Source organism: Bos mutus, chromosome 8, assembly GCF_027580195.1.
Source record: "Bos mutus isolate GX-2022 chromosome 8, NWIPB_WYAK_1.1, whole genome shotgun sequence".
NCBI lineage: Eukaryota > Metazoa > Chordata > Mammalia > Artiodactyla > Bovidae > Bos > Bos mutus.
The window spans coordinates 28,296,743-28,306,351 of record NC_091624.1 but is presented as its reverse complement, the minus strand read 5'-3'; positions in this window follow the sequence as shown (position 1 = coordinate 28,306,351).

Sequence of the window (9,609 nt, the reverse complement as noted above, 5' to 3'; positions counted from 1 at the left end):
TCTTGGAGGTGAGAACTAAGTGCTGGCTGATTTGTTTTCTGTTGAGGGCTCTCTCAGTGGCTTGCAGGTGGCCCCATTCTTGCTATGTCCTCACGTAGCCTTGGAGTGTGTCCAGAGAGAGGGAGAGAGTACTTTCTGATGTCTCTTCTTAGAACACTCATCCTATGGGGTCAGAACCACACCGTTCCGACCCTGTTTTACCCTAAGTGCCTCCTTCAAGGCCCACCTGTGATACATAGCCACAGTGGGAATTAGGGCTTCAGTATATGGATTGAAGGGAAAAAACACTCAGTTCATAACAACCCCCTAAGTCTCAGGGGCTCAAACAACATCACTTACTCCTTGCTCAGATTGTGTGTCCAGGTCAATCAGCAGGGGCTGTGCTCAGTGGAGTTGTAGGGCCCTCACCTCGTGGAGCACCCCTTTCCGACTGTCACCTCCACAATCTGCAGGAACGAGAAGGGATGGTAGAGCCTCTTTCACCAGCACTGGAGGGGACACGCCCCACTTCTGTGTAGGACACGTCGACCAGACTGACCTCGGGCCAGCAGGGTGACTCTCCTGGGTGTGCAGAAGAAGAGGGAAGAGGTACAGCAAGAGTCCCACCAGGGCTACCGTGTCATCCTGCATCAGCTCTTTAACATTTGGTGCCAAGATCCATGGTTTTCAGTTGCTGTGACAGGAACTTTATCAGAGAAACACCAGCCAGCCCTAAATACTGGAGCAGTACCATTCTTGTCACCAGAAGTAGCTGTGAAGAATCAGACTATGATGACCCAAGGGAGACTTCATTCCCCAGCAGTTGGGGCACAGCAGTTGGGGAAAAAACAAAACTGTGCCTCATGTTGATTCCTCAACAATTTGGTTAGCTGTGTGTCACATTTATGCACTGCTGGGTAGTGAGTCATCCCCAAACTCGGTGGCTGTAGACCGCAGCCGCTGACTTGTCATCTGTCCTAGCACTGTGGGTTCTTGCTGGCGTGCCTCCCCCACTGCTGCAGGTAGCAGAGTCCAGGGCTGAGATCTCCTGAAGGTGATCACTCACAGTTTAGTTGACACTAGTTGTCAGGGACCTCAGCTGGGACTCTGGGAGGAAACACCACACATGGCCTGAGTATTCTTTAGGGGTGGGGGCTGGGATTCAAGGGTAGATGTCCCAGAAGTGGGAAGTGGGGGCTGTTGGTTTCCTACGGCCTGGGCCCAGACTATTGCCAGGCAGTCCTGAGGCAAGAGGTAGATGCGCTCCAGGATAGGTATTTATAACTGGCCTCCTATTCACACCTCCTGGGGTGAGAATAAGATGAGTTCCAGGTAGAATATTCATAACCAGCCCCCTGTTTACATTTGCTAAAGCAAGAGACGAATGGGCTCCAGGACAACATATTTATGACTGGGTTCCTGCCTATATTTTGAGATTTATACCTCAATATAAAAACCAGCACAGGAATAGAGTAAATAACCAGACACTGGGCATTTTTATGGCAGGGACAGTGGGACTAAACCCTCTTAAAAGATGAGGACATCATGTATTTCCCATCCTTGGGGCAAAGGAGACATTTCACATGCAGAAAGGCTCCTTGGGGTCAAAAGGAGGGGCATCACCCCATAATATGTGATGCTAATATGTGGATCACATAGACCGCTGGGCTGGAACCCATCTTGGAAAAAAAGTTGCACATACATCTTGGGGAGGGTCCTAGGATTGGTCAGGTGTGGAAAAAGAAACCAGATAATTGGTAAACAAAATGCTGGAAGAACCGTCCTATATAAATGACTTAACCACCTCTTCTCTGTGCTCCTCCTCACTAGGGGGAATGCCCACACACTTTCTCTCACTTGCTTCTATTTTAACTAAACAGTATCTCTACGTGCTCTCCCACTTGTTGTTGTGCTATGTCTCTAAATAAACTTTTTATCTGCATTTACAATTCTTGCTTCAGTGAGAAATGCAGTTTTCACTGGGGGCAAAGATCCAAGGAAAAATAGCTTCTAGCCTCTAGCCCTAGCTGGTCTGCTGGCTAGGATTCCTGGTTTTCATCCAGACTCAGTTCAGTTGAGTTCAATCGCTCAGTCGTGTCCGACTCTTTGTGACCCCATGAACCGCAGCACACCAGGCCTCCCTGTCCATCACCACCTTCCGGAGTTCACCCAAACCCATGTCCATTGTGTCGGTTGGATGCCATCCAACCATCCCATCCTCTGTCATTCCCTTCTCCTCCTGCCCTCAATCTTTCCCAGCATCAGGGTCTTTTCCAATGAGTCAGCTCTCCGCATCAGATCCCAAAGTATTGGAGTTTCAGCTTCAACATCAGTTTCCAGTGGACACCCAGGACTGATCTCCTTTAGGATGGACTGGTTGGATCTCCTTGCAGTCCAAGGGACTCTCAAGAGTCTTCTCCAACACCACAGTTCAAAAGCATCAATTCTTTGGTGCTCAGCTTTCTTTACAGTCCAACTCTCACATCCATACATGACCACTGGAAAAAACCATAGCCTTGACTAGACAGACCTTACTACTTGGAAGGAAAGTTATGACCAACCTAGACAGCATATTAAAAAGCAGAGACATTACTTTGCCAACAAAGGTCCGTCTAGTCAAGGCTATGGTTTTTCCAGTGGTCATCCAGACTACCCAGGTTCAATTCCTGGGCATGGAACTCAGATCTCACTTCGAGCCACCGTTCACTGCTACATGGCCGAGATCATCCTGACATTTAGATATGCTCACACTTCTTGAACTCAGTGCGCCAAGGAACTGTCCCTTCTACCTCTCTCCATCCCCTTCCCCAGGCCAAAAACCCTGGCCCCACTTTCTCTCAGACCCCATATCCAATCCTACAGCAGTCCTTTTGCTTCAACCTCAAATTTTGACTGGAACATACCCCATCTCCCTACCTCCACACCCACTACCCTGGCTCCAGCCTCCTCCCCTCTCACCTGGACCATCACAGTAGCACCCTCCTGGTCACCGCTTGGTCTCCCTTCCTCCATTCAAGCCCCATCGCCCGCCCCCAGGGTCAGTTCCCATAACCGGAGGGTTACTTTGCTTTTTAAAATTTTAATTGTGGTAAACGCTACATCACATAAAATTCACTGTCTAAACCATTTCTAAGTGTAAAGTTCAGTAGCATTAAGCACATTCACGTTGTGCTGCTGTCAACACCATCCATACCCAGAACTCTTTGTCTTCCCAAGCAGAAACTCTGTCCCTGTTAAACACTGACTCCCCCTTCACCTCCCTCAACCTCTGGCACCCACAATTCTCCTCTATGTCTTTATGAATTTGACTACTCTCAGTTCAGTTCAGTTCAGTCACTCAGTCGTGTCCGACTCTTTGCGAACCCATGAACCGTAGCACACCAGGCCTCCCTGTCCATCACCACCTCCCAGGGTCCACCCAAACCCATGTCCATTGTGTCGGTGATGCCATCCAACTTCTCATCCTCTGTCATCCCCTTCTCCTCCTGCCCTCAATCTTTCCCAGCATCAGGGTCTTTTCCAATGAGTCAACTCTCCACATCAGGTCCCAAAGTATTGGAGTTTCAGCTTCAACATCAGTCCCTCCAGTGCACACCCAGGACTGATTTCCTTTAGGATGGACTGGTTGGATCTCCTTGCAGTCCAAGGGACTCTCAAGAGTCTTCCCCAACACCACAGTTCAAAAGCATCAATTCTTCAGTGCTCAGCTTTCTTTATAGTCCAACTCTCACATCCATACATGACTACTGGAAAAACCATAGTCTTGACTAGATGGACCTTTGTTGGCAAAGTAATGTCTCTGCTTTAGGGACGCCACATAAGTTTAATCACACATTATTTATCCTTTTGTGACTAGCTTATTTTGAAGTAGGAGATAGATGGGTCTCCGGGCTGAGCAGCTGGAGTTTGTCAAATGGAACAAATTAGAGCTTTGTTTGCCCTAGAAACTCTAGTGAAAGTGTTAGTAGCCCAGTCATGACTGACTGTTTGCAACCCCATGGACTGTAGCCTGCCAAGCTCCTTGGTCTATGGAATTCTCCAGGCAAGAATACACGGAGTGGGTTGCTTTCCCTTCTCCAGAAGACAAAGTTAATGGCAAGAGCTGGGCTCTGCTAAAAGATAAGATGACCACATAAGGTCAAGGAAACCTCCCTGAATGAATGTGCACATGGAAGGTCCTTGGGAGTTAAAGGAAAAGGGGCATTATCCCACAGTAGGTGTTGTCAAACGTTCCTTTAGCCTTTGCGCTAGAATCCATCTTGGCAAAAAGATGTGCGTGCATAACAGGGAGGGTTCTAAGAAAGGTCAGATATGGTAAAAGAGGTGAAATAATTGGCCAGAGGAGAACAAAGCCTAGGAAGGACTGTCCTATATATTGATTTAACCATCTCTAACAACAGCCTTTGATTGTGTGGATCACAACAAACTGTGGAGAATTCTTCAAAAGATAAGAATACCAGACCACCTTACCTGCCTCCTGAGAAACCTGTATGCAGGTCAAGAGGCAACAGTTAGAACCAGACATGGAACAATGGGCTGGTTCAGAATTGGGAAAGGAGTACATCAAGGCTGTATATTGTCACCCTGGCTTATTTAACTTCTATGCAGAGTACATCATGTGAAATGCTGGGCTGGATGAATCACAAGCTGGAATCAAGATTGGTGGGAGAAATATCAACAATCTCAGATACGCAGATGATATCACCCTAATGGCAGAAAGTGAGGAGGAACTAAAGAACTTCTTGATGAAGGTGAAAGAAGAGAAGTGAGAAAGCTGGCTTGAAACTCAACATTCAAAAAACTAAGATCATGGCATCTGGTCCTATCACTTCATGGCAAATAAATGGGGGGGGGGGGAATGAAAACAGTAGCAGATTTTATTTTCTTGGGCTCCAAAATTACTGTGGATGGTGACTGCAGTCATGAAATTAAAAGATGCTTGCTCCCTGGAAGAAAAGCTATGACAAACCTAGACAGCATATTAAAAAGCAGAAATATCACTTTGCTGACAAAGGTCTGTATTGGTGGTTTAGTTGCTAAATCATGTCCAACTCTTGCAACCCCATGGACTGTAGCCCATCAGACTCCTCTGTCCATGGGATTTTCCAGGCAAGAATATTGGAGTGGGTTACTATTTTCTTCTCCAGGGGATCTTCCCTAGCTAGGGATTGAACTCGGGTCTCCTGCACTGCAGGCAGATTCTTTATCCACTGAGCTACCAAAGCTATAGTTTTTCTAGTAGTCCTGTTAGAGTTGGACCATAAACAAGGCTGAATGCTGAAGAATCGATGCTTTTGAACTGTGGTGCTGGAGAAGTCTCTTGAGAGTCCCTAGGACAGCAAGGCGATCAAACCAGTCAATCTGAAAGGAAATCAACCCGGAATATTCATTGTAAGGACTGATGCCGAAGCTCCAAAAGTTTGGCCACCTTATGGGATGAGCTGACTCATTGGAAAAGACACTGATGCTGGGAAAGACTGAAGGCAGGAGGAGGGGACAGCAGAGGATGAGATGGTTGGGTGGCATCACTGACTCAGTGGACATGAGTTTGAACAAATTCTGGGAGATAGTGAAGGACAGGGAAGCCTGGAGTGCTGCAGTCCATGGGATCTCCAAGAGTTGGATATTACTTAGTGACTCAACAACAACAGTTACAACGTTGGTCCCCCTGGCAACCAACCTCCATCCTTCAGTGACCTAGGGGCTTTCCAGAAGTTACCTAAATATAACAATATAAAATATAAAAATATAATAAAAAGGTTTCTGTTACTGAAACCAAGTAGGACCCTGTGGGGCTCCTGGGCACATAAATCTTTCTGTATCCCTCATTTCTTGCTTACAAGAAAATGGGCTTCATTCAGCCTCCATGACCTTCCCTGCATTCCAAAGGGCAGATTCAAAGAATTGCTAATCAGGGAAGGGAAGGATTGTGGAGACAAAGGAGGACCAGTCAAAAACCAATGATCTTGGTTCCCCCTCAATGGATATACACAATATGTTTGAGCTGCTTTGCAGATACTGAAACCCCCACCAAGTGGGAGACGTTAACTCTATACTGCCCAAAAGCACATAGACTTGTGGTTAAACCAGTTAGCATCAGAAGGTTAATAATGCTGACTTCCAGTTGCATCACTACCAACCAATCAGAAGAATGTCCATGAACTGATCCTGCCCTCCTCTTTGAACCATTACTGTAAGACTCTCTGTCCCCTCCAGGTTGAGGCACAGTTTTGAGGGCATTAGCTTGCTGTGGCCCCTTTTGCCTGGCAAAGTAACAAAGCTCTTCTTTTCTACTTCACCCAAAACTCTGTTTCTGATATTCAATTCAGTACCAGGATACAGAGGCTGAATTTTGGCTACCTAACCACTTGGGAAATTTCAAAGGTTTTTAGAAAATCTGTGCGGGGAATCAGGATGAAAATCAAATATATATATTTCTCATTATAAATTGTAATATCACTCTTAGCATAATGTCTTTAAGGTTCATCTATGCTGTAGCATGTGTCAGAATCTCCTCCTTTTTAAGGCTGGATAGTACTCCCATCTTAGGTATATGCCATATTTGCTACTTGGGTTGCTTCCACCTTTTGGCTACAGTAAATAATGCTGCTTTGAACAGCGTTCAAAGTGTGCAAACGTCTCTTTGAGACTCTTCTTTCAATACTTTTGTGTGTTGTTGTTAAGTCACTAAGTCCAGTCCGACTCTGCAACCCCATGAACTGCAGTGTGCCAGTCTTCCCTGTCCTTCACCATCTCCCAGAGTTTGCTCAAACTCACGCCTACTGAGTCAGTAGCCATCTCATCCTCTATCGCCCCCTTCTCCTCCTGCCTTCAATCTTTCCCATCATTGGGGTCTTTTCCAATGAGTTGGCTTTTGTGTGTGCAGGGGGTTATTTTTAAAACTTATAAATCAGAGCAGATCTCCATTCTCCCTGCCCTAGCTCATAACCCTCATACTGCCAGCTCTCGGCTACCTGGCCTGCCTGACCCTATGTGATCTGCCTGTCACCACCTGACCTTCCCCTTCTGCTCAAAACAATAATCATCACTTAGTATCTTTCACAGTTTCAGGTGAGGCTTGGCAGGGTGGCTCTGTCTCTGGATCTCTGTCTCTTTTTCTTTCTTTTTTTTTAAAAAAATATTTATTTCACTGGGCCAGGCCTTAGTTGCAGCACATGGGGTCTTCCATCTTTGTTGTGACATTCAAACTTTTAGTAGTGGCGTGTGGGATCTAGTTCCCTGACCAGGGATCAAACCTGGGCCCCCAGCGTTGGGAGCATGGAGTCAAGACATTGAACCACCAGGGAAGTCCTTGTGGGTCTCTCTTGAGGCTGCAGTCAGATGTTAGCCAGGCCTTCACCTGAAGTCTTCACCTGAAGACTTCACCTGAAGTCTTAACTGGAGCCAGGGACTTCTTCATGGTGAGGCAGGAGATAGAAGGGCTCCAGGTTAGACATTTACAACTGGCCTCCTTTGCATTTCATGGGGCTTGACGAGGTGGTCTTCAGGCTGGATATGTAAAACTGTTAGCATTTCCTGAGACAAGAGATAGATGGGCTCCAGTTAAGACATTAACAATCAGCCTCCTGTTGCCCCTCCGAAGTGGAAGTAACAATATAAACAAGGTAAATAGCCAGTCTTTGTTTCTTGTAAACCCTTTAAGGTAATAGTCATAGCAAGGACAAAGAGGGGCAAAATCCTGTTTGAGATCTCTGCTCCCCCTTTTTGGGACAAGGGAGACACTACACATGCACAGAAAGGCTCCTTGGGGGTCAAAAGTCAGGGGATAAGGCCAGGCCATAATGAGTCTTGCTCCTTCCAGAAGCCAGATCCATCTTGGCTTAGAGGTGTGTGTTCACCCAGGGAGGGTTCCAGCGTAGGTCAGGTAATTGACCTGAAGGAAGGTAAAAACCTGGAAGAACTGACCTATATAAATGACATCTGCCTCTTTACTGTGCTCCTCCTCACTAGGGAGGGGACCCACACCCCTTCTCTCTGGGTGTGCATCTCTGCCTTGCTTCTATCTTAACTAAACAGTTTCTTTGTGTGCTCTCCCACTTGTTTTGTGTCTCAAATAATTAACTTTGTACCTATACTTACAGTTTTTGCCTCTGTGATAAAAGTATTTTTTTTCACCCGGTTCAAAGATCCAAGGAAAAATAGCTTCTAACTTCTAGCCCTTGCTGGTCTGATGGCTAGAATTCCTGATTTTCATTCAGACTGCTGCTGCTACTGCTAAGTTGCTTCAGTCGTGTCCGACTCTGTGCGACCCCATAGATGGAAGCCCACGAGGCTCCCCTGTCCCTGGGATTCTCCAGGCAAGAACACTGGAGTGGGTTGCCATTTCCTTCAGACTACCTCAGTTCAATTCCCAGGCAGGGAATTAAGATCTTGCTTCACACCACCACTCACTGCTGCCTTGCTGAGATCAATGGCAAGCTGATGCTGGCTGTTGTCTGGGGGTCCAACTCCTCAGCACACTCCTCAGCACTGCTTGCTCATCCTCATGACATGGCAGTTGTCTCCCCCAGAGAGAGTGATCCAAGACAGAAAGGCAGAAACCACAATCCCCTTTATGATCCAAGCCCCAGAAGTCATCATCACTTCTGCCGTGTTTCACCAGTCAAAAAGATTGGCCTGATTTGCTGTGGAGGAGACCGCACAGGAATGTGACCCGGGATGGTGCAACAGCTCTTTCGCCCCGTGTGTTTCCATTTGTTCATCCCTGTTTTCCTCAGACCTTAACCATAAGCATGAGATCGCTAGACAACATTTAAGCTAGTTCCTGATGTTTGCTTTACTGGATGTACACAATGTTTTGCCTAACCTGTTGATTCCTTTCCTTAATTAAAAGGAGTAAGAGTGAAGCATTAATACTTAAAGAATGACTGACTTTACCTTATCTTGCCCTTGGTACATTTGCAGGCAGACCACGGCCAAGAGAACATCCAATTGCAGGGGGACCATGTGAGCAAGACAGCGTCCAAATGAAGATCGGAAATCAGCAGATCTGCACTCAATGGAAAGATGACAAAGAATCTGATTTCCTACATTAATGATTAACTGAGATCGTTTCCCCTTTTTCCCTTTAAAGATTGTCACGGCTGAGCAGAATCTGTGGACTTGGTCTCAGACAAGAGTTCCCTTTCTCCCCAGATTGTCAGTTTTTCTGAATAAAATACCTTTCCTTTGTACTGACTCTTGGTCCTCAATTATTGACTTTTGAGCAGTAAGCAGGTGATCCTGAGTTCAGTAGCAATATGAGGGGCCAATTTGGAGGCTGGCAGGCTCCCAAAGGCAGCCTCTGTCTAGTTTCTTGCTCTTCACAACACTCAGCACCTGCACTCAGATGTGTTTTGTTGCTATTGGTGGAAGTTCCACGTAAGCAGGGCTCCTCTGCTCTCCCAGAAATAGTATACCTCTTTTTTGGGCTTATCACAGGTGTTTAGGAGACATTTATCAAATAAATTAATGAGTAAATGAATGAATTGTGACCTTTGGCCATATGTGAATGTGGAGGAAAATGTCCTTGCTCCTCCGCAGTGGTCAGGCCCTTCATCACCCACCGTACTCCTTCAGTCAGCTCTAGCCAGGCAGGCTGCCCCTCGGTCCATGGGCACACTTCATTCC